The following is a 26,782-nucleotide window of genomic DNA, read 5'->3' as shown; positions in this document are numbered from 1 at the left end:
CCAATAATACAAGTGACAGCTCAGTGACTGGCAAGGAAGTGGAGCAAAAGGAACACTCCTACATTGCTGGTGGGAATGTGAATATGTACAACCACTATGGAAACTAATTTGGTTCCTCAAAAACCTAGAAATTTATCTACCTCGGAACACAGCTGCTATCTCACTATTGGGCATGTATGCCAAGGATGTTCCATTTTACCACAAGGACACTTGCTCAAATATGTTCATTGTGGATTTACTCATAATAGTCAGAAACTGGAAACAACCTAGATGTCCCTCAAGCAAGGAATAGATACAGAAAATGTGTTATATTTACACAATTTACTTAGCTGTTAGAAAAAAAAATGACATCATGAAATTTGCAAGCAAATGGAGGAAACTAGAAAAAAAAATCATCCTGAGTGAAGTAACCCAGACCCAGAAAGATAAACATGATCTATCCCAATTGTCATCAGAGAGGTGTCTGCTGGCAGCTGATGCGAACAGATGCAGAGACCCACAGCTAACCTTTAGGCAGAAAGAAAGCCCAGTTTGGAGATCTCTATTGTGTCCTCCCTTGGAGCTCAGGGAACACTCTGCAAAAACAGCAGAGGAAGAATTGACAGAGGGGTTGAGGAAGCAAAGGAATAAGGCTCACAGACATCAACTAAGCAGGGCTCGTAGGATTTCAAAGGGACTGAAGTGGCAAACATAGAGCCTGCATGGGCCTGCACTGGCTCCTCTGCATATATGCTGTGGTTATGCACCCTGGTGTTTTTGTGGGATTCTTAACAGTAGGAGTGGAGTGTCTCTGACTCTTTTGCCTACTCTTGGGACCTTTTCCCGCCTACTGGGTTGCCTTGCCAGTCTCGATATAAGGATTTATGCCTAGTCTTATTGTATCTTGTTATGCAGTTGTTATCTCTGAAATGCCTGCTCTTTTCTGAAGGTAAAAGGAGGAGGAGTGGATCTTCAAGAGAGTAGAGGTGAGGGGAATGGGGACTTAGAGGAGTGGAGATGAGAACTGTGTTTGGGATGTATTTAAAAAATCTCACAAACAAAATAGACAATGAAATTCCTAAAAAATAAAAAAAAAAGAATAGTTTTTCTTAGAAGTTGGAGTTTATATTTCTAGAGAACTTTCTCTGGCAATCATTGTTTCTGTCCAATGAAAATTGAAATTTTTCAATTTACAGAAAGTATTCTTAATATAGTTTAAAATATTTCTTCATTTCATTACAGTTCTTATTCTTCAGGGACTTAGTGTGTCTATTATTCTTCAGGGACTTGTTATGTCTATTGGCTTGATAATGTCACCTCATCCTTTTCCTGATTTACTTTTACATTTCTGTCCTCACCCTTACTCTTTGCCTCAGTGTCTACTTTATGTTGTATTTCTTCCATTTTTCCGTCCTAATTTGTAACTGCTCCTTTTCTCACTTGTCTTCTGTTCTCTGCCAGCCATGTGTCACTATTCACTATTTTCTCGTCATCTCTCTCAAAAAATCTTGCATTTATGCCTGTATTTTTCACTCTTAGAAGCAATTACTTTGCTGTGTCTTTATAGAAATTCATGTCAGAATACTAAAACAATTTTTCAACTTCTCCATAGCAACATTTTTTATGGCTTAAAATTTTCAGCCACTGGTTCATTTCATCTCCTCTCAGGGATTTTCTTGTTTTTATATGGATACCATTTTTAGCCACTCAGAATTAATGAAGTCAACATATTTTTCATCAAAGTGAGAGACAGAAGAGTATCCCAGGACTTCCAATGGCTTTTCTTTGTTGCTACTAAAAAACCAAACAGCTAATTGCCATCAGTGCTCCTGTCTAATCATTCCATATCCTGACCTCCTTCAGGGATTTAGGAGAGGTGTTGCATCCCTCAGAGATCCTGGGGAGGAAGGAATGCTGGCTTCTCAAGCCAATGTCAGCGACTATTCTCTGCTGACTCCTGTGAGGCCTATGCTTTTTCCTTTCCTTTTATATCCATGGGTCAGTTCTTGTTCCTGAATGCATTGTGCCAAGGAAAATAAATTTCCCATTTCCAAATGAAATTTCCACTTTTCAGAAGCACAGATTTGTTGGTTCATTCTTACAGAAGGTGTCATTGGGACCACTCTCAGATCTTTTTCATTTTTCACTCTCTAATAACATCTACATTGAATCTTGGCAGTTTTGACAACTCATCTATACATTTTGGAAATGGCAAGCTGTCTGTCTTCTGATTTGTTGACAATAGATATGGCAGAGCCTTTTCTTTTGCCTTCTCACTGTGGCTTTGGAATATTCTTCAGTGGGACAGAGGGAAAGATGAAGCTTTCAGCAACATCTTCTCTTCACATCAGCTTTAGTTCATGTAGCCAATGGTACCAAACATACAGTGTAATTCATTTGTAGTTTTTAGAATGCTCTATAAGCTTAGAGACACTATTCTATGAATTACCACAAGTGGGAACAGATACCCATTTTAAAAAGCTAAAGCTGACAAAAATTTCACTTACCTACAAATTATGATTTTCTCATACTGTGTGAATTTGATTTTTTGTTTGTTTGTAAGCCCTCTTTCCTCTTTTCTCTTCATATCTCATTGTTGTAGAATATTTCTTTACAGTGTTTAAAGATATTTCACTGTGAAGGGTTTAATAAAAAGCTAAATAGCCAATAGCTATGCAGGGTTTTCAGAGAAGAGAGAATGTGTGGTGATATTTTATTTGTGCTGAAATGTGACATTTTATTTGGATGTTAATAAATAAAGTTTGCCTGGAGATCAGAGGTTATAGCAAGCCATAAACAGAAGTCAGGTGGTGGTAGCACATGCCCTTAATCCAATCACATGGCAGGCAGAGTCTCTGTGTGGTCAAGGACACAGCCAAGCATGGTGACACACACCTTTAATCCCAGTATCAACCATAGAGATCTGGAGGTCTGTATAGACAGAAGTGATGTGCTGGGCTTAGAGCCAATGAGAAGGCAGAACAGAAGGGCAACAAAAGCACAGTTTAGACAGGAAGAAGCTCTCTCTTGGGAAGCTACAGAGAGGCAGTAAGCTAAGGTTAGTCAATGGCTATTGGCTATTTCTCTTATCTCTTTGGCTATTACCTCTGTATTTGGCTCTGTGTTTCTTATTTAATAAGACTGTTTAGAAATTCATCTACAAGAATGCTGAGAAGGGAGGAGTTTCAAGGAAACACCAGGACTCAGAGGAAGCATCATGGGAAGTACAGAATAAAGATAATACATCCAGAAGACAAAAAGTAAATTGATAGAAATAGGTTCATTTAAGTTATAAGAGCTAGTTAGAAATAAGCCTAAGCTATCAGCCAGTCTTTTATAATTAGTAATAAATCTCCATGTTGTTATTTGTGAGCTGGCAGTCCAAACAAAAACTGATCTACATCTCATATCTAAATTCACTGTATCAGAGCCTCGTAATCTTTCTTCCTTTACCTCCTATGCATCTTAATGACTATAATAAAATTATACTCTACCCTAGACTACTGGCAATAGTCAAGAGGGTGCTTGAGCTGACCTACTCTGGTGATCAGATGGCTGAATACCCTAACTATTATCATAGACCCCCTCATCCAGTGACTGATAGAAGCAGATGCAGAGATCCACAGCTGGATCCCAGGCAGAGCTCTGGGATTTCAATCAGTGAGAGTGAGGAGGAATTCTTTGAGCAAGAGATAACAAGTCCATGATTAGAAAAAGTACAGAGACAACTAGCCAAACTAGTGGAAACACATGAACTATGGACCAATAGCTAAGGAGCCCCCCATGGTCTAGGCCGTCTGGATAATCAAGACAGTTGCTTAGCTTGAACTGTTTAGGGGGCCCCCAGGCAGTGGGGTTGGGACCTGTCCCTAGTGCTTGCACCAGCATTTTGGAGCATAGTGCCTATGGTGAGACACTTTATACAGCCTTGGTGCAGGGGGGAGGGGCTTCAAATGAATGTACCAGGCTCTGCTGACTCCCCAGGTAAGACCTTGTCTTGGAAGAGGTGGGAATGGGGGTGGGCTAGGGGGAAGGCTATGGGGTATGAGGAGGAAGGATAGGGGAATCTGTGGTTTATATATGAATGAATAGAAATGTTCTTAATAAAAAAATAAAATTAAAGAAAAAAATAAAATTATTAAGTATCTATTCTTTAGGTATAAAACATATCATTACTGCCATTATCATATATTTTTTACTAATAAATTATTTTATTGAATCATTGAACAACAACCTTTATAAGGGCAAAGTTAGCACTTTCCATCATTGTAGTACCCTTTAACCTAGTACTTGTCCATGGAGTGTTTATTCAGTATCTGTTGTATAAATACAGCATTGATTTAACTGCACTAAATATTTCCTACCACATGTGCATTAATAGTTCATAGATCAGGCCCTTGAGACCTCCAGTTTCAAAAATATTCAAATGTTTTTGTTTTCAACTAAATAAATTCAAAGTAGCAAGCTATTCATGAGGGTTTTTACTTTATTAATCAATTTATTTTTGTTTTTGTTATTGTAATTCATGATATTGTTTGGGCAAGTCCTACCCCCACTTTATTCCCCAGAGTGCTCTTGAGCAGGGAGAAGTGAGAAATATTTAGATAGAAATACAGAGGAGAGAGACAGATAGAAACATGGGATAGCCTTGGGAGGGCCTGGGTTAAAACCCACCATCTCCCTCTATCTCTTCTAAATGGCTATTTATAGAAATGCCAAGGGGTAGAGCAAAAGACCTCCCTCTTGCACAACCAAGTGCAGCCCTTTCCAAACACCTGGTAACTATGTATGGCTGCATAAGGCAAGCTCAGATCTCACTAGGAAACTCCTGTGGACCCCAACAATCTTAATTTTTTTAAAGAGCTCCTCAGGGCCCTCAGATAGTATGAAGTCTGTCTTAAGTCATTCTCCCTGATTATTTATTCCATTACCCATCATGGAGATATGCTTTCCATCAAGCATACTCAGTCTTAGGTTGGATGCTATGAAGAAGAAAGTTGCCTATCTTTGACAATCAGCCTCTGGCAGGAGGGAGTATTGAGCTTAGCTTTGGCCCAGGTTCCTACTCATCTTCATAGCTGCCACACCTCCCAGTACAGAAGTAGAGGATAGTAAAGATGGAATCATTTTTGGAATGGGTCTTAAGATGTCTGTAACAGTCTTAGCTGTGCCAAATCCTTTTTAAACTCAATAAACTCTTGATGCAAACTGTATCAAATAAACTACATCAAACTTAATGATTCCCTTAGCTTCACCAAACCTGGTTCATTAACATCAATATAATTCTAGTATAAACATTACTATACATATTTACAACTCTCTTAACTGAATTATTATCATTAAACATATTTATACTTTTTCAAGTTTACATTAAACACTTAGACTTACATTCAACATTTACAGTTTTCACAAACTCACATAAAATATTTGCTTATTCATACTTCTCATTCATACTTCTTAGAAACTTATATTGAAAAGCAAACTATATAACTATTTTATAAACTTATACTCATAAGGAAACTCTCTTAACACAACTAACTTACACTAGGAAAAAAATCTCTTAGGAGAACTTAGCAAATATCTAGAAGAGATTTCTTAACACTTAGAAGAGATCACTTAACTAACATTTAGAAAAGATTTCTTAACTAACATTTAGAAGAGATTTCTTAACTAAACTATTAACAAGACAGGAAGTATGCAAATTATTTCTAAAGTTCAGAGTTTACAGTCAACTTTGATATCATTTTTAAAGTTCTTGAGAGTTTGAGACAAGAGTCTAATTTGGCAATGGTTCTCTCATCTCTGGGATTTAGTGAATTCTATTGCTATGGAGTTGTAACACTTGCCACATAGGGGGTGGTAACACTCAGAACAATGCCACTCCCACAAAGTACCCTTTCTGCTGGCCCTTCCAGCAGAAGTGTGCACAGCATGGATGGTTGCCAGTAGGCAACTGTCCCTTCACCAAACTCATTGCACCACTCCTGAGTGCAACAATTCAGACAAACATTTCTGTTACAACAGAACTTTTGGTTTGCGCTACCAAAAGCCTCGCCTCAGAATGAGGGTGAAATTACCATATGGAGCTGCTGTAAAGCTCTTAGAAAAAACTCCTTGTTCAGCTATTAGGCCCTGTCTCAAAGGAGTCTGCATTGATTTGCCAGGAGTCAAAAGCAGTGTGGCCTGAGCTCCATTTGTTTTCAGCTTTTCATTGGAGCTGATATTCCTCTGTTTTACACTCATCACCAAACTCTCACACAATTTCCCCCTTTTTAAGTTTTTTTAAGCTGCTTTTTAAAAGTTTACCATGAACATTTTTTAATGATATCAATGTTTCTCTCTTGAATCTTAAGCCCAACTCAATCTCATAAGTTTTTTTTTTTTCATACCTGAAGCCATCTCCCAGTATAAGGTCTATTCTCCCTTGTTTTCTAAAGGGTTTTAAAGTAACTTGTTGATAAACAGTATTAGTGTTTTCACTATCTCCTGAGAGGCAAGTTGTTTGTCTGTTCTTAGTCTTTGGGAAATAAAGTTAAGCTTTCTAGCATTGCTTAGAAAAGAAACTTCACGTTAAGCTTAAAAAGCAGCTTTGTGGGGCAGTACTGCCATTTTGATCTGAAAAACTATGTTTCCCATAGTGCCTTTCTCTATGTTGTCTCTCTGTTATGAATGACCTTACGGACTACGTTTCCCATGGTGCCTTTTGAGTACACCACCACTTCTGTTCCCTTAGCACGGCTAAAGTCAAGTTTCTGCCTTTAGATCAAGGGGTTTCTGAGTCAAGCTTTTGCTCTTTTACCACGGGAGATTGGGAGATTTCTGTTCTCCCTGAACTGGCATTGATAGGTGGTTTTGTTTTTGTTTTTGTTTTTTTCTTTCTTTTTTTCCCCCTGATATTGTCCCCATAACGGGTCACTCCTGTCTGTGTGCACTCAGACTAGTGTTTTAGTACCAGAGGCAAAAACCCTTCAGGGCTTGCTTGCTCCTCCACCTTACTGAGTCAGTAAAGGAAAATGAAACTAAAGGTTTTTTAGAGATATTTTCTCCCAGATAATTCTTAGTTTTGCCATGGCTTATCTCCTCCCTCAGACACACAGCCCCTGACGCAGCGGTAGCAGCAGCCACAGCCAAAGCTCAGTTTTATTGCTTCCTCCGCACCAGTAGCTCCTCCTTGTCAGGGACGAATCTGCCTAGCCAGACAGCAGCGCTCTCCGCCTGCACTTGCCTCAGCGTCTTCGGCTAGGTGCTAGCTGCAGAGGAATTTCTGACTGCTATTTTTACAGGCTTGAAGGAAAGACGAGGAGAAAGGTTTTGCCCTGTTCCAAGAGGTGTGGGTTTGTTTTTTCTTAGAGAGAACCACAGGTGATTTTCCCATAGATGTTATTTCCAAGTGAAAAAAAATTTGCCCTTAGAGAAAATCTGAGAAGCAAAGACCTGAAAAGCTTTTTAGTTTTTTAGAGAGAGAAATTGCTAAGGTTTTCCAAGAAAGCTTTCAGTTTTTGAGAGAGACTACCAAGTTTTTCCCAAGACTTCTCTTCTCTAAACTTCTGACTTCATAGTCAAAAGGTAACAGACCCTGTTTGAATGGTGTTGTACAAGTTTTCTCAGGCACTGCTGGCAGAAGAGAGGGTGTTGCCTCTCCCATGTCCACCTCAGGGAAAATTCTTTCCTCTGCTGCTTGGGACTGTTCACAGGCCAAAAGCTTACATTTTTTTCTCCTGTTTGATAGATTTCCTCCCAGGATTTTGCGCTCACAATCCCATAGTTGGAAGTCAAGGACATAGTTCCTCTGTCTTGTTGCTTATCTTATCCTATGCTTTTTTTTCTTATGCTATATTCCTGCATTCTACTTTATATATTTTTCTTTTTATCCTAAGTTTTCTTTACACTATATTCCTACCCTATCTTACATTTTGTCTTTAAGTTTTATAGATAAAGTAAGAAAGACACCTTGATAGGGACATATATCTATGCTGCAGCCTCACATTCCAACTTTGGCACTTTGCTGCCTAACCCTCACTCCTGAGAATAAAAACCCCTGCCTTACTTTTCACTACAAAACTGGACATGTCCAACTGCTTCTCACAGGGTCAACTCCCCACGCTTTTGTCAAATCCCTGGGTCGCTGTTTCTGGAGCCATCTGTGGGAGACCTGCTCCCACTTTTCCCCACAGAGTACTCTTGAGCAGGGAGAAGTGAGAAATATTTAGATAGAAATATAGAGGAGAAAGACAGATAGAAACATAGGATAGCCTCGGGAGGGCCCCAACAATCCCCTTCTGTCTCTTCTAAAGGGCTATTTGTAGAAATGTCAAGGGTTGGAACAAAAGACCTCCCCCCACACACACACAGCCAAGTGCAGCCCTTTCCAAACATCTGGTAACCATGCACATGGTCAATCCATCCCCTTATGCAGCCCTGCTGTGTAAAGCAAGCTCAAATCGCACTAGAAAACCTCTGTGGACCTCAACAATAGTTATACAGCAATGGAGATGCAAAGGAGAAAGGAGAAAGAAAGAATGCTATGGTAGAGGTGAACATTTTCATTCATCCAAAATTGAAATCAAAATTGAAGTCCACAGGCAGGAAAAACAGAATGCCCTTTCATATTTTTCTCTCTCTCTTCTTCTTGTCTCTAGTGGGTCACATGGCTATGGAAGAAAGCTGAGGTGAAATTGTAAATGTGTTTTGCTGTATTCTCTTTGCTTGGATTTAAGGAATTTTAGCTTCCATTCTTTTCCATTTCACAACAGTAAAATCAGCCTACAGAAGTATTGTTATTGCCAAGTGATGAACCAAATATGAGGAGATGACACTAAGACTTCTCAAAGGCAAATTGAGGTGTGATAAAGATGTCCCATTATGACTGATCCAGGGTTTGAAAAGACCTGGGAAAAACAACATCTTTAGGACATGACAGGATCACTACATTCATGAACTCATAGTAGCTGAGGCTGCTTACAGAAGACCTCTTAGTACTGTAGTGTTCCCAGTCAAGCCAAGCACAAGAGCTTCCAATACCACCTACTGAGCAGCTGACAGTCAATGGCTGCTGAGGGTGAGACAGTCTGTTTCTTTTAGTGGGGTGTCCCCTGGGAGGTCAACTGTACTCTAGTGGATGGCCTCAAACCTACAAGTGCAAACCTGACTTGGTGGGTTATTATTTTAGTTACTTTTCTATTGCTGTGATAAAACACCATAACCCAGGCAACTTATAAAGGAAGTGTTTAATTTGGATAGTGGCTCCAGAGGATAAAAGTCCGTGATGGTGAAGCTGAATCATGATGGTAGGAACCTCTGAGAGCTCACATCTCAAACTACAAGCAAGAAGCAGAGAGCACCCTAGGGATGACAGGAGGTTTTTGAAACCTCAAGCTTACCCCCAGTGGCATGCCTCATCTAACAAGGTGTGTTAATCCTTAACTAATCCCTAATCTTTCCTTAACAGCTCTAAGAACTGTGGAGCAATTATTAAAATATATCAGCCTATAGAGGCCACAATTGTTCAAACTACTACAGTTACGAAAAACAAAGTCAGAGCATATGAAATTGAGGTGGGGATAGGGATGGATCAAGAAAGGAGTGAAGGGTATGGGTAGTGGTTAATATCAAAATACAATGAATGTGTGTGTGAACTCCTCAGTTATATTAAGTTACATAAAAACATTATATTAACTACAAAAACATGAGGGATATCTTAACCACATATGAGGAAATCTGTATCTTGGCTAGTTCTCAATAACCATTCGCAAACTTTTACCGTTCACTTGTGATAAAGACAAGAGTGCTTAGGCAGATTCATCTGGTGCACTGCTGCATATGCCCCTTGGAGCCGGGGTGTATGGTCTCTTGGCCCTTATTGAATAGATCCTTCTCTTACTCTTATCATTAGGTAGATGTGAAATCAAATATTTTCATTAGCATGCACGCTCAACAGGAAAGAGTCTAACAAGCCAGGGACACTATCAAATATTAAATGTCACTAAAATTTTACTTTTACTTTTGTTCATGTAAAAAGATACAGGAAGAGATAGAAGGTTTTCATTAATATTTAGGCCTGGCTTGTTGTATTAAAAATGTTTTCACACTGCATTTACATCTGAGAGCGCATTTATTTTAATATGAGTACATTTGTTATATAAGACATAATTATGTAAATTAAAATGTCTAAATTATTCTGGAGACTAAATTCCTTTAGCAGAGGAAAGATTACTACATGTAAAAAAGTAGCATGTATGCACATGAGTGGGTACACACACACACACACACACACACACACACACAACCTCCTTGCCTCCACTCCTCTGTCAAGGAGTACAGAGGCACTTCCTGTATTATTTGAGGAGAGCTTTCCTAGACTCCACTTTCCACCTGTATCCACATCATCCACTTGCTCCCTGCCTGCTGCCTATCCCCATTTAATGAAGATTGCAAAAATCAAGGTTCACAGGAATCAGTCAATAATACTCTGGTTGTCTTTGTATTTACTAAATGTGTGACTTTATTTCCCAGTTCTTGGAGTGTAGGAGGAGGCACTAAAGATAGTTTCTATATGTATTTGAATCATTGCAGTTTAAGAATAAATAGCCAGGATTGATTTGCAGCCTGATACAGTAAACAAACCTATCCTAGTAAAATGGGAGAAGGGGTAATGAAGGCTGAGCCCTTTTTTGCTATCTATATATCTATCCATCATCTATCTATCTATCTATCTATCTATCTATCTATCTATCTATCATTTGTCTACCTACCTACTTACCTACCTATTCATTTTTAAATGTTGGCTAAAGAGGAAAACCTGTACTAACTGCAGCCCTGCCCTTCACATTTACAACCTTCTTAAATCACTAAGATAATCTGGTACAAATATTGTTGTTTTTATCATCCTTTTTTAGCTGGTCAGCCCCAGGGGAGAACAAGCACCTCAATCCAGGCAGCAGATTTTAAGGGACAGGAGAATGTTGCCTGTCCTGAGCTCCCTGTTGTTGCCTTCTGGCTGGACAATCGGTGCCAAATAGCGCCCAGGGAAACAAATAGCAATACAGAACTCCATAGATGCGGTTGATGCACGTACAGAATCACAGTTTGACCGAAAAGGAGAGTGGAGGAAGGTGACAGGCTGAGAGTGGGCATCTGGGAGCCTCAGCAAAGGAACCAGCGGCTATGTGTGCACACACAGGTGCCACAGGCCTGGCGCCCAGAGCTCTGTCTTTGCAGCCTCCCAGCTCAGCACAAGCGGCAGCTTGCTGAAACTGCAGCCGCGGCAGAGCGTGGGTATTCCCAGCCACCTCCACCCGAGGAAGAGCCAAAGGAAAGGGCGCGAAGGGGGAAGCATGGCGTGGCAGGGGTTTGGGGCAAGACCCACAGCCTCATCTTGGAGCTCCTCTGGTGAGAACCTGTACTCAGCGTCTGTGCTCCTCCCTTCTCTTCCCAACTCTCGGTGATCATCTCCATCTCCCCTCGCGCATCCCTTCCCCCCCTCCTGCCTTTCTTTGCTCTCCCTCCTTGCCGCGTGCCTGCTCCCCTCCCCCTCGCCTGGCTGCTCTGGGCAGCAGCAGCCTCAGCAGCCCCGGAGATGGGCAGAGAGCGCGCGGGGCGCTGCAGCTCTGGAGCAGCGGCTCTCCCCGTCCCCGGTGCCCTGCGCCCCTGCTGCCGCTCTCGCCGCCTGGCTGTCCCCCGACTCCAGCTCTGCTTCTAGGACAGCGCCGCCACCGCCGCAAGCCCTCGTCCCGCCTGCGCTGCGCTACCCTCACGCGCCCTGGATGGCGCTTTCCCTGGTTGGGATGGAATTGGTGAGTACCAGAGAGTCCAGTGTGTCAGGCACAGGGCTGAGCTCCCACAGAACATCCTTAGATGCGAGAGGCACCCCAACCACCTGCTGGGAGTCCTCTTGGCACAGGATCTCCAGCAGGTCTCCGGGGACGTTTGGTTTCAACTCGATCAGCCGGGAACCTGAACCCTTTCTCTTCCAGAGATAGCTGATTGTAGATCTTAGTCCCTCGTCACCCTTCGGCCCTCTGGCTGCTACCCTTACTCCCGCTGCAGACAGCCCCTGCCTGGCCTCACTTCAAACAGGGTCGTTGCTGCCCTCCTTGTCCCCATGTCTTTCTGAATTCCCTCTTCTGCCGCGCGCTGTCGCGCGGACCCAGCTTTCTCCACGAAGTCCTCCCATGACCCGCCTCCCCTCAAAGCCTGACCACAGAGCTACCGGTCCTGCTGTCCGGTTCCTTCTCAGAGTGGGTAGTCTTAGTGAATTCTGACCTCATTCTCTCCATATGATGCTGCCTCCCAGCTTTTCTGACACTCACCTCAAGACTGACACTGACACGGGGTGATCCTCCCTTCCGAGTGTTTGTGTCTCTGCACCTGGACTGTTCAGGGGATGATCAAGCATGAAAAGGGAAGGACAAAACCAGCAAACCTTGTGGGACTAAACTTTTGTCACTGTTTCAAAGTGCGTAACTATTTATTTACCTTGTTTATATTCCTTCTTGTCTGCGGGCTTGTTGGCTGGGTACAGGAAAGGCACCTTATTTTACCTGTTTTTCCAGAATCGGTCTTTCTTTCAAGTAGGTCTTAGGGCAGAACAACCACCTAGCACAGTTGTGAATCGCCCTCAGCCACGGCACCCAAAGCCCATCAACTCTTGAGGTTAAACAGATTTTTCTTGAAAGAGGACAGGGTGGCAGCAGAGTTAACCTTTGAAATCTTTTTCTGAAATTTCAATAAGCCAAAGCCCTATTTCTTTTTGCGTTTAGTGCCTAAGAGGGGAACGTTGTGCAGAAGACCTCTACATCATGCTCTTCAGGTGTGGTGTAGTCTTTTGCCAACCCTATGGGATTTCTGTATGAGCTTCCTGAGTGCAGCAGCCTTTCTTGCTGAAACCAGGTTCCTTGTGTCTGTGGTTGGCTTGACGGAGAATAGGCATTGTGTTCAGTGAATGAATCTGACTAAGAGAGGATAAAGGAAAGAGGGAGATAATTTAAACACTGCAACTTGTATCAAGATTTCTGTGTACTTATTATCTTAAAATAAGGCCCCACACAACTTATGATTTACATTTTAACAACTTGTAAAATATTAATTTTGAGGTGGCATTTTACTGCACAGAACTCCTGAACATAGGGTTAATGTTGTAATGTACAGTTAGGAGTATTCAAAGAAATGGAAGAAACTTTGAAAGGTACCCTATTTAAGCATGGGTTGTGTAAATACAAGTTTCTTGGTATTTCTATAAGCAGTTTCAGGGGGAAAAGACTTGAATTGCTATCCTCACCTGTGCAGCTGATGGAGAGGATGTGTTCTATCTTCTTCTTGAAAAGGCAATTCTCAATTTACAAAAAACAGAAGGGAAAGTCAATCAATTGTATGAGGAGTTTGTTTAGCAAGGATTCCCTTAAAAAAAATCCCACCTTTTGCATTATCAGGCATTTTACTTCATTTTGTTTTCTTTGTAGTTCTCTGCCTTGTGTGGTCTGGGTAGGAGCACAGTGACCAGTGGTGGTTGTCAGTAAATGTGTTCAGCTATATCAAAACTCCCGGGGCCATGAGTACTAACTTTACTCTTGGTTTTCTAAATATGGAAATTTGCTTAATTACATGTAGTGTTGAACTAAGAAGAACACTCAAAACCATGTATTTAAGTTTGCAATTGCTGCAGATATTCATGTATAGTATGTTGTGTGAACAATAAGTGAGTTAGACGCTGAATCAAAGGATCTCTTAATTTTCCCTCCAGAAATATTTACCTTTTGTGTAGTAATGGGGTAATTTATATGTATAGTATATCCTAAAATAAAGAGTCTTCACTAAAAACATAGACCACGACTGGACAAAGTAAAGGAAGGAGTAATGCTGACAGCTCTGATTTTGTGATAAGCATAAGTTCAATTCAATGTATTCTAACATAATTCTAATTTCTGTCACAATATTAAAATTGTCTCAGAATTATCTATGAACGTGCAAATTAATGTGTCATAAAGTATGGCAAAGATTTCTAAGAATTCTTTTATTTTACTCATTTTTATTTTTCAGGAATTCTTATAAAAAATTCAAGAACCTCCTGGATTTAAAGTTTCTGTAGTTAGTAAGACTATACAAAACAATCAAATAGAACAGGTAAAGAGACAGGTGCACTGATATTGGACTGGTACATTGTTGAGTATGTAATGTTCTTAATTATGTACCATCAAGAGGACAGGTCTAAAGTAAATATTTACCTTGGAAAAACGTATTAACATTTGTGTAAATGACATAGGTATTTCATCAACAAGTTGTCATTTAGTCGAATGTTCCATGTGAATTATTTTACTGAGGGTACAAGGTAAAAAGAGAAAAAGGCTGAGGAAAAGGAAGCATGGAGGGAAAATAAAGAAACTGGGATAGTGGCTTGGAACTATTATTAAATGAGGAAAACTGAATACAGTTCCTATTATGTGGTGCTTTAGGTAGCAGCGGTTTTCCAACTTGATTTTTTAGAAGCCTCTTAATTTCAGGAATAAAAAATGCAACTTTTTTTTCTTTTTAATGAAGTGATTATTTAATTTCTTTCTCTAAAATTTGAGGGTCAAAGGCAAATTCAGGTAAACTATCTAATTGAACTAAATTCTAGACATATTTTAAACCAAACCTTAGGACAATGAATATATAAACTAATACCTAAGTTTACAATATCTTGTGCTGGTTTACAATGTTGGTGGATGTCTCTTTCAATTTTATTTATATTTGCACTTTATTTAATCACACAGTAGTCTATATATTATAACATACAAATTTTAAGAGTTCAAAAAGCAACCAATAGGATGAATAATAAAGCATTATATAAGCATTCATAATAATTTTTGTTTCTAGCCCCAGTCTATACAGTAATATTTAACAGCAAACCTTCTCAGGGAACAAAATAGAGATAACTTCAAAACTAGTATAGTGATTCCACCAAAGTTTCACAGTTTTCTAAGATGTGTGATTAAGATACTTATGTAAATAAGCATTTCCTTTGATGTCTTGCCACGTGCCAATTATTCCAGTATTTGGGAGGCTGAGGCAGGAAGGTCATGAGTTCAAGGTCAACTTGGTCTCACTCAAAACAACAAAGCAAAGGCATGCACCGGCAAAAGACATATACATTCTTTGCTGTGACTTGAGTCTGCTTGAAATATAGCTTGATTCATTTAATTGCAAATGAAATGACTGGTAGAATTTAGAGGTTGATTAGAGGATTTGAAGGACATTCCATTGCCATTGTTTTAATTGTGATTTTTCTAAGTCTTGAAGTAATAGATTTAGAATACGAATCCAAGTCTCCTCTCTCCATGTGGTGTCTATCTTTTGATGACATTAGAACAAGCCCCTCATTTGTAAGGCAGGGTTATTCAGTTTCAGCATTAAAGCAAACAGGAAGCTAAACACAAGGAAAGGTCCTTTCTGCTTCAGAGTCCACCGCAATGCTTAACCTTTAGTGATCAGAGTCCACCTTGGCGTTTAATCTTTAATCACCACAGTTGATGACAACCATGCATCCTGACATGTTTTTGTCACTTTATTGTTAATCCTTGGTAAACATTTTAAAATTATACAGCAACCGGGCTACCCAAAATATTTCATTTAACTTTTCATTTTTCTCATCAATTATGCACTTACACAGTGTAAGTTTATCTTACAGTAGCAATATACCACAGGCATTTTCCATTTTACTTTTTAGAAATAGTTGTTTGGAAGATGTTCCGAAAACAGACACTAGCTTCTTTAAGTGAGGAACAGAACTGAATTTGTAGTTTTCATCTGTGTGTTTACTTAATTTTTATTTCACCACAAAGAAAGTTTACACATCTGTGTGCTTATTTTTCACTTTGATCTTTGTGTCCCATAGACTAAATAGCTTGGGTAGTTAGGGAAGAAAAATCTGTTTCACAAAGTTAAAAACCAGTTCTGATAATCCTGGCCTCCGTAAATTTCTCTTCATTGACAGGGGACAACAGGAAAGTGCAAGAATATGCCAATAAGGTGCCATCCCTATTACTGGCTAAATAATAAATTGTCAGATACATTCTCTCTTGGACATGGTGGATCATCATTGTCATCTTTGCAAAGAAAAAGAATGAATATGTAGATAACTAAGTAATCACATGGAACAATATTGTAATGTCTGAGTGTGGCTGGATTGGAGGTAGTTAGCAGAATCAGCATGCTGGATTGCTTGGTGGCTTGCTCAACAGATGAGGAACCAGGCTTGAAGGGTCCCTTGTTAAAGGAATTTGTCTTTGAGCCCTTTAGAAGGCAAATTTGAGCCGGGCGTTGGTGGCACACGCCTTTAATCCCAGCACTTGGGAGGCAGAGGCAGGTGGATCTTTGTGAGTTATAGGCCAGCCTGGGCTACTAAGTGAGTTCCAGGAAAGGCACAAAGCTACACAGAGAAACCCTGTCTCAAAAAACCAAAAAAAAAAAAAAAAAAAAAAAAAAAAGAAGGCAAATTTGTCTAACAGAAGAATTGCATTTCTAAGGTTTCCATGACCTAATTTCTTTGCAGTGCAATTCATCCTTCATTAACTGAGATCTTACTATACTGTAAGATCAGATGTGATGAATACAAACAGATGAAAGAATATGACATAGGCTCTGACTTCAGACATATTACAGTTTAGCTCGAGAGGCAGCTTATAAATAAGAAAGATTGATGAAATACTGACTGCCCTTAAAGTAAGGCAGCCCTATCTTCTTGGAAGAGATGATCCAAGAAAAATCACACAACTTAAAAAGAACACAACTTGAGCAAGTCTTCATTGCATTTAATTTAGGGCAAAGATATGTCATTATTAAGGCTTGATATGAAATTAATACATTTCCTTGAAAGCATATGACTTTGTTGCTGCCTATACTTAAATATAATGTCAAAAAAGTTCTGACAATACAGACATTTATTATGTTATCTTAAACAAATATATCTGCATATTTATAATCCTTACAAATAAACACATTTTGTAATTAGGTCACAAGGTAAATTTCCAAGGGAAATGTAACTAATTTGTATACTTTCATTAGTGATTAGAATTGCCTACTTTGTCTTTTTAGCAACCATTCACAAGAAAGTGAGTAAATACAGGACAAGAAGCTATAAATAATTCCTATATTGCATCCTCAATACTTACAAGTCTACAAATGATTTTAATAAAGCATATTTAAACTTAAGTAATTAAAATCTCTAACTTATTTATAAGGAACATTTATTGAATGGTAACAATTGAAAGAAAAACAGATAAAACTTAGTTGGAATGTTAAAATGTATTTTTGGGAAATAGTTTGGAGAGATTTATAATGTTGACCATAGACTGAAAGATTCTTTTCATAGTCATCAAAATTTATATTATCGTAGCTATAGCAAAGTAATAGTTTGCAATAGAATCTTAGGTTACTTGAATAGTTTTGCATGAAAAAAACTATTTTATGCACATTAAGAATTCATTTATTTTATGTTTTCTGTTGGTTGCCCAAGAGGAATTAGCATGAATCTGATTTTTACATGAATCATATATGTCTATATGTATATACACACATTTATACATATACATACACTTGTGTGTGTGTGTGTGTGTATGTGTGTGTGAACAAATTTATGAAATCTTCACAGCAAGATATAATAATGTGGTAAAAGTATATTGGTGACCTTGTTCCATGAATGTAACTTGATCTTTTACCTTTAGCAGCCTTTAGTAGAGAAAAGATGACCTTGACAGAGACCAAGACCCATTCTAGAAGTTTAAGATGTGCAGTGTATCCAATTTCATGAACAGCTGGGACTCAGGGACCAACAGCTGGATTCAGTGGGAGATAATCCACTCTGAGCTAATAAAGTTGATTGACTCTCTCACTGTCTCTGGAAAGCTGCTATATTAGGATATTGCCTCGCTCACTGCCAATGGCCCCTTAAAGTCTATAATCACATCTGTGGTCTTTCTTTCTCCTATAATATTTAAGCAGTTCCTATTGGACCATATGGGAAGAAAAGAAAAAAAAAAGAAATCTACTTATGTCTTGTTAGCACATATGACATATGTGTTTGCCCAGGTTTAATAGTCTTTTGATAGTTAAGAGATGATAAGGAATAAGCACATGAAATGTTATTTTTTACTGTAAAACATTGTCAAACAGATTCACAAGACCTTATCACAAGGTGTTGGTTCCTTGCCTTTCCTGCTATGATCTTGGTATAAACTCAAGAACTGGGTCTCAAAACCTTTATTTTCTACAGATACAGGTAAAAGAAGTGATCTGAGCATCTATATCCAACATACCCAACCCTTCTCCTCACTGAGAGTCCTGAACATACTTATACATGTGCATATTCACTTAAAAACAATTAATTTAAATTTTATTTTATGGATTTTCCTGTATTTCCTAGAAAATACTACCTCAGTTCTCACCAATATCAGGGGCTGAAAGATGGGTTATCATGTCTACATAGTGCTAGCGATCCCAAGAATTTAAATTTTTTTCATCATTCTGATTTTCCAGTGAGTCACTTTCATCTGAATTCTAACTCAAGTGGACAAAGACAAAGAGCCCACATACTAGTACGTGTGTACATGTGTCACACATCCATGATTTCAAGAGATTTTTTTGGGGGGCATTTTTTTTCTCATGGGAAAATCTCCCTGAGAATACAAAAGTCATTGAATTGGAAAAGGTCCCTGAACACACACACACACACACACACACACACACACACACACACACACACACAGAGAGAGAGAGAGAGAGAGAGAGAGAGAGAGAGAGAGAGAGAGAGAGAGAGAGAGAGAGCAATCAAATAAACAAAACAGCTTCTGAGAACCTTATTACCTTATTGTCACTTATAAAAAGCTCCATGTTTGCCATGATAGAATAACCTTAGGTGGGGTTTGGGCATAAAACAATGTATTGCTTGCCATTTTATTTTAGCAAATATATTAAAAAGTAATGGATTTCATGGTTCTTCTCACAGGACACAATCAAGATTCTTATGATGGACATGGTAAAGTCCCCTGTCCCACTGGATGTATGTGTTCATTTTTCTAATTACTGTCACTAAGTCTCAGAATCCTGAGACTACCAAGGATAAATCTTACTGCTACTATTATTAGGGCTGTACATGTGAGACTACTGCTCATTCTATTGAGGAGGGCATGTTTCTGTCAATAGGAGAATTAGAAACAGTTGCGATGACATTCTGACATCTGCATTTTACTTATTTCCTATTCATTATGCTGAAATAACTTCCTTGATTTATTATCAATACAGGCAAAAAAATAAGAAGAAGACCATTTATTGTTCACTGTGTGTTTGTTACTGACTCCTGTAGACTCGCTTCAATCCCATGAGAAAACCAGCAAGGACCTCAACACTTCTCATGCAGAAAGAATGCAGGTGATGTTGCTATGAACATTTTATCTTTATCATTGTCAACATCTCTGAAGTCTGAGATTTAAACTCTTCTTGTTCCTTAGCTCAAAAACCTGTCATTCTTTCACAGATACTCACAAAAGATTTTAGATTTCTAGGTTAGAGAGAAAGGAAGGTTTGTTATTCATAGAGGTAGCAAATAGGATCAACATTTTTATACTGGTTTCCAGAGCTCAGTTTTCACTAAACATACCCTCACATGCCTACACATTACAAGAAAGGCACAGCAACGTAAAAATGCAAATCTTTTGTAATAGATACTAAATGTGCCTCCCTTTGTTCCAGAAGGAGACTCTCTTTATAACTTCCTGGAGTGCTTGAATTACAAACATCTCCTAAAAGCAGTTGAAAGTAAGCTAGTCAGTGATTCATAAGAAGTGAAGAAATATGAAAGACTCATGGGAAATTATCTCTCAGTGATAGCAAAGAGCTTCAATAAATGCTTATTTTAGCCAGGCTCCTTTTCTACCACATGCTATATGTGAATCCTAATGATAAGATGCTTTTGCACATGGGATCCCTGAGATTTCTGAATCACTGAGCTTTTAGAACAAGTATGTTGCATTTAATTTGCAGTATTAGATTTTAGATTATTTCCTCCCAACCATATATTTTAAAGAGAGATTATGCCATTGAAAATTCCTATGCCAGTAAGTAAATATTTGAGCCACAACCACAGACTATAAGAAATGTATATTTTACCTGTGTAGATTATAAATAAAACTCACTAAAACATTTAATGTTTACATGCACACATGTCCTTAAATTTCTTTAACATGTTATCCTTAGAAATTAGACTAAAGTTTCCAAATAATCAAAAGCAAATAAATTTTGTCCCTTGAGAGGATTATAATTGAAACAATGCCTTGGGGGTCATAATGATCATTTTTTTATATAAATACTTATTTAAATATAAAAATGCTTATTTTTGTTTGTGATACATAATTAATTCTTAAAGTTTTATTTGACTTTGTATACTTTTAGAAATTGAGATAAGACTCACAAAGCAAATGATTGATTGGATTTACATTATCCAAGATTGACTTCAGTTTTTGGAGATCCCAAACTGAAATCTCCACAGTTGCAAACTTCTCTTTTTTTCAGATGAAACTGAGGATGAGGATGCTTTTCAGTCTCCTTTTGTGTCTTTCTTCATTTCTTTCTCACAATATTTTGCTCTTACACCAAAACATCTGCTGCCCCATCTACCCCATCTCCATCACTGAGGCACTAACTCTATAATCTGCAGAAGCCTTTTCCTTGCTTTTATATACCATCTTCAAATTTATTCTGTTTTGAATTGGTCACTCATACTCTACAGACCATAAAATTATAACAAAAAAAAAAAATCCACCCTCTAAGGGATGCAGGGTTTTCTTCTGTGAAGGGAGAGTGGAGGTGCTGATGTGATGATGGTTTCTGGCTCTTAATTTTTGCTGGCTGCTATCGGTTGATGATGTAGTCATTTCAAGTCTTACTGTTAATTTATTTTTTATTCTACACTGTTATGGAAAGTTAAAAATTGCAAGTTCTTGCATTTTTATTGAAAATATATTTTTCACAATGTTCATAATTAATATGTTCTTGGTAATTGTTTTGTTTCTACAATGTTTCATTCCTTTCCTGACAAGATTATAAGGGTGCTACATAAACATGATAGAATATATGGTATTTAGGAGAATACAAAGGTTAGAGTGAATCAGAAGGCTAGTATGTTTCCATGGGAACCATGAATGGTGAAGCAGTAAGTTCACTGACAGAAGACTTTGGTGAAAATCTTGTGAAAGTATGGTAAAGTGAACATAATTTTCAGTGTGATAACATCATAGAAAGTAGAGATGATAAAACCATTTACAAAATGATAAAGTAAAAAATCTGTCTAACATATACAGCTTCACAGAGACACCATACATAGAGAAAAGAGTATAAATCTGTAACTGCATACAAATGGACTCAAAGTCTCATAGAATTAATAGTTGAGAGAGTAACGTCAAATTTTGTAGGATCTATATGACTCTTATTCCCTTTATGTAAAACACTTGGTTATTAAAAATGTACAATTAGACAATATTTAGAAATTTCTAAAATACTGGGTAACACTAAATTCTCATTCAACAAATATCAAAGAAAATCATTTTATTTTTGCTTAAACAGTTAGGAAGTGATACTTAGATAATCAAGTTATGTAATTAGCAAATCTAGCGCCACTAAGAAATTTGGGCTTGACTGGTGGATGTATAATTATATAGAAAGTAGCATATAATGAGTAGTTAAAATATAACTAGAATCATATTTATGTGAACAAGATTAAGTGAGCCTTTAAAAAAGCAGTTTTCCCTTTTAGTCATAACTAAGCTGGTGTGGTACAATGTTTTTCACATTTATTAAAAGTCATTAGCTGACTGAAGGTCTCTCTTGATAAAATATTTTGGAAAGATTGTAAATCCTTCCCACACAGTGAATGCTAGAAGAAGAACAAGAGTGAAGCAGTTCTTGAACCCAATAAAACACTGAATTCATTGGGCCTACAAATGTTCAGATTGTATAAAGGTCCTTCCATGGAGAAGTGGGTCATCAGTTCCTGATATGTGTGGAAAAGCTCAGAGAAGGATTTGACCACAGTAGAGATGTTCATAGAATCAGTATGGTCTATCTATATCATCTAGTAATACATAAAGTAAAGTTTTGACAAATAATTGAAAATCAAGTATGAGATATAAAGAGACAGAATGAGACCCATGAAAATCCCCAGTGAAAGTCTGCTTGAAGTGACTCACCTTGATTTTAATTAGAACTCAAGAATATTTGCTTGAGATAAATGTTAAAACAGGCTGAAAGCCAAAAAGAAATGTCCATCAGACATTAGATGCACAGTACGTCTATCTACTAATGCATGTTCTACAAGAAATCCCCTAGCCCCTCTCTGAGCCTCCTTTTTAAGTTCAAAGAAATGCAATGGGTTCTTCAGTACATAAAAGGCCAACTTCTGGTTAGAATAACTCAGTGCCTCAAATAAATGGCCTTAGACTATAAAATATGCAAGCTGTGTCCAGACATAAATAATTACTGTAAATCTCAGTTTACCCTGCATAATAAATTTAACAAACAGTTACGAAAACATTGAGAGAAATAAAAACATTTAAAGAAATTCTTAGAAAAATTTAAAGAAATAAAAACATTGCCAAGAGTCTAAAAACGTAAAATGAGACTCCAGAGATAATATCGAAGTTGGACTGTGAGGTATATTCAATATGGTGACTGATAGACTAGAGAGAGAGAGAGAGACAGAGACAGAGATAGAGACAGAGAGAGAGACAGAGACAGAGGGGAAGCAAGAGCAAGAGGAAGCAGAAGAATTAGAAGAGGGGAAAGAGGAAAAGGGGGATGAGGAAGAAGAAAAGACAGAGGAGAAAGAAGTGAAAAAGGAAACAGAAGAGGAAGAAGAAGAAAACAAACACATAAACAAAAATTCAAGAAACATTTTCCAAAAACTCCAGGATAGTATCAAACCATTACACTTGTAATTGAAGTTCTAGAGAAAAAACAGACAGAAGGAAAAAACACTAAAAAGGAAGCAGAAATTTCTTTATAAAAACAGGAAATAGACTAGACTTTTTTCAATGGGCTCTCCTAAATAGTACTCAAATCATAATTTTTTTTTTTTTTTTTTGGTTTTTCGAGACAGGGTTTCTCTGTGTAGCTTTGCGCCTTTCCTGGAACTCACTTGGTAGCCCAGGCTGGCCTCGAACTCACAGAGATCCGCCTGGCTCTGCCTCCCAAGTGCTGGGATTAAAGGCGTGCGCCACCACCGCCCGGCTCAAATCATAATTTTAAAGAGTCAAATGTGGAATATTAGTTTAAGATGTGTTACATTTGTTTATGCTGTGCTTTATTTGTTTAGTGGTGCAAAGATGTGTTGCATTCTTTTATGTTGCATTTACTTAACTCTTTATAGTTGGGTTACTTTACTTGCCTAAAATACTTGGTTTAATAAAAGAACTGAACAGCCAATAGCTAGACAGGAGAAAGAGGAGGCAGGGCTGGCATGCAGAGAGAATAGGAGGAGAAATCGAGAAAAAGAAGGAGGAGCAAGAAAAGAAGAAGGAGAGGAGGATGCCAGGGGCCAGCCACCCTGCCACACAGCCAGCCATGGAAAAGAAGAAAATCAAGATATATTGAATAAAGAGAGGTAAAAAGCCCAGAGGCAAAATGTAGTTAAAGGGAAGTGAGATAATTTAAGTTAGAAAAGCTGGCTAGAAATAAGCCAAGCTAAGGCCAGGTATTCATAAGTAAGAATAAGTCTTTGTGTATTTATTTGGGAGCTGGTTGGTGGTGGGTGAGGCACAGAGTAAATATCAAGCAAACAACAAAAACACTAAAGACAAAAGAACTAAAAACTAAAAACATGATAACCAACCAACAAACAATTAAAATACATGTACCACTATACACATTTGGATAAAATAAAAATCAAAAAGAAAATCTGAGAACAAGAGAGTACTATGATGTATATATATTAAGTGCTCTATTAGAAAAAAATTAGATAGAGACAGAAGCCTGGTTTTCCTAAAGATAAGAACCCTAGGGATAGTAAAATCAAGGTCAACATAAGGATGTTTTTTAATTGTTGCTACTCCACATAACAGTTAATTGTTTACATATATAAATTTAGAGTATATATTAGTACATCTGAACTTTTGAAAATATAAATTTGTTTCATTTTGCCTAATGTAGCATATTACTTTGATGTAGTCTCTGATAAGTAACTTATGGTTATTGTAAAATTTAGGTCAAGTAGAAATGTTTTGAAGACATGTAACTATTATGGTAGAGAAAATGGCATCACAAAAACAGAACCAATAAAAAATAAGCAGAAAAAAATGGAAAAAAACAGGAAGCAGTTCATGTAGCTGCTGAGTAAAGTTAGTGAGCTAAAGAGCTGAACTAAATTCAGCAACCAGTGAGCCACTATTTAATCAAGGGCTTTAGAAAAGAAAGAAGCCCTTGATTTAGACTGTAAACTATTTGGTGACAAGCATGTCTCAGTGAATATTAATCAATTGTTAGAGGTGTTCTCTGCTGTAAAATATACTGATAATAGTTACAAATTTATGGGTTGAACGGTCATATAGAAAAAAATCTTAATTTATGTTGAACCTAATATTCCTGTAAAAACAGTCTATTAACAGCATATGAAATAAAAGTTAAAGATGAGTAAAAATAATTAATTAAAATTATTAACTAAACATTATGTTTTAAGCCAAAAACTCTCTCAAGGTCTTATTATTACTTATAAAAGAATAAAATTTAGAAACATAGGTTACTTGAAAACAGAAGGGTAGAAAATGATGCATCATATTATTTAATAAAAAAAGAAACAGGAGTTTTTGTGTTAATATCAGTTAAGTAACACTGGACATAAAAAGTGCATATGAGTGCATTTCACAACATGATTGCAAGATTCAATGGGTATCCAGTTAAAGAATTTCTTAATTCAAGAAGCAAAATGGATCAAATTAAAAGGATAAAGAGATAAATCTGAAAATCTGTTTGAAGATTTCAGCTCTCTTGTCTCTGTAATCACAGATGAACAGAAATAAATAAAAATATATACAGCATCAAAAATATCAATAAGCCAGGTGGTGGTGGCACATGCCTTTAATCCCAGCACTCAGCAGGCAGAACAAGGCAGATCTCTGTGAGTTCGAGGCCAGCCTGATCTACAGAGGGAGATCAAGGACAGCTCCAAAACTACACAGAGAAACCCTGTCTCCAAATAAAATTGTCACCAATCAATTTGGCATAACTATTAGTTAGAGAGCATATCATTCAATTGGAGTAGAGTTTTATTTTTTAAAGATATATGATAAAGAACTAAATGCAGAATATGTGAAGAACTATCACAAGACAATTATGGGGAAAACCATAATAAAACAGGGTGAGCATTTTTGAGGACTCAGTTTAATACATAGACATCATTAATAAAGAAGTATGTGACAAAATGGTCAACATTTTCAGTCATTAGGAAATTTAATGCCCATTAAAATCAAAGTAATATTCCACTGTATACCTACTATAATAGAAAACAAAAAGTACATGGACATTTGTTCTTATCAAGAAGGATTAGGATGATAATGCCACTTTCCCCTGGAAAACACGGAAAGATTTCTTTATAAAGCTGAAACATATACATACATATGGCCCAGGAATACTATTTGTATAAAATAACATTTATTGACATAACATGACAATATGCGTGTGCAGACGTACAATGAATATATATGTCCATAGTTTGCAAAAAGGAAAACAAACCTAAGCGCTCCTTAAAATTTAAATAAGTAACAAAATCAAAGTACTCACACAATGTCATATTTTTCAGCATTAAAAAGGAATTGATTATTCTCCAGTGAAAAATTTCCCTCAAAAGGATACACATTACACAATTAAATTTACATGACTTTTTGAAAAAAAATTGAAATTTAGAAACAAAACACTAAGAAGTAATTTCCTCGGATTTCTAATGGGAAGCTGAAGCTAATTTATGGTGTCAAGAGGACAACTTGGAATGAGGAAAAGTGCACTGTGTTGTCACACACATGGATAATTCATGGACTGTTTCAAACTTGTGGTTTACCACAACTAGTATGTGAGCCATAGATCCTCCATGCATCCAAACTAAACAATTGCCTTAAGGAGACTTAGCCTATGGCTTACCACTTTCCAGTCCTCTCTTTGAGCATCTAGATATTTTAATTTGTAGTTTGTGTGCTGGGTTTGTATTGTTCTAACACTGATCTAAGGAACTCTACTGGGACATTATGTTTTGAGTCACACTGAATCTTCAAGAACACTGCTGTGTTTAAAAGGAAGAGTTTATGAAAACATGTATTATGGTAATGTTCAGGAGAAATGTTTCTCAGACTTGTGTAGCCAGCAAGTTTCTCTGGTCCTGCATGGCCCCATGGTCTGGATGAATCTCTCCTACCTGCATCCCGCAGCCAGCCACTTGGTCCCAAGTACATACACAGGAGCTTATATTATTTACAAACTCTATGGCCTATAGGTCAGGCTTCTTGAGAGCTAGCTCTTATAATTTAACTCAACCCATTTCTGTTAATCTGTATGTTGCCATGTAGCAGTGGCACTGTCAGTCTGCTGGCATCTTGTTGCTCCTTGGGTGACAAGCTGGAGTCCTTGCCTCTCCCTCTTCTTTCTTCTCCTTTCTCACTTGGATTTTCCTGCCTGGCCCATCCTGCCCAGCCATAGGCCAATGTCACTTTATTTATTAGCCAATGGGAGTAACATATATTCATAGCATACAGAAATACATCCCATAGCAAACTTGTTCCCCAGAACCCCAGAACAGTGA

At 37.7% G+C, this 26,782-nt stretch overlaps 1 protein-coding gene across 11 annotated transcripts in view; it reads left to right on the top strand.

The window, feature by feature from the left end:
* The first annotated feature begins 10,720 nt into the window (after nt 1–10,720).
* Fut9 (fucosyltransferase 9) overlaps nt 10,721–26,782 on the top strand; it is a 206,322-nt gene continuing 190,260 nt past the window's right edge. For 2 of the 11 annotated variants that reach the window (XM_028861155.2, XM_037202478.1), the window contains exons 1-2: nt 10,964–11,771; nt 19,252–19,377. The gene's annotated coding sequence lies outside the window, so the exon portion shown is untranslated. Of the gene's footprint in view, nt 11,772–11,805; nt 12,434–18,753; nt 19,378–26,782 lie in introns of those variants that run through there. The other 9 variants (XM_028861154.2, XM_028861159.2, XM_028861161.2 and 6 more) reach the window with 8 other exon arrangements.

Source organism: Peromyscus leucopus, chromosome 2 (assembly GCF_004664715.2).
Source record: "Peromyscus leucopus breed LL Stock chromosome 2, UCI_PerLeu_2.1, whole genome shotgun sequence".
Classification (NCBI taxonomy): Eukaryota; Metazoa; Chordata; class Mammalia; order Rodentia; family Cricetidae; genus Peromyscus; species Peromyscus leucopus.
The sequence above is the reverse complement of the archived record's forward strand: the minus strand, read 5'-3'. Positions and strand labels throughout refer to the sequence as shown.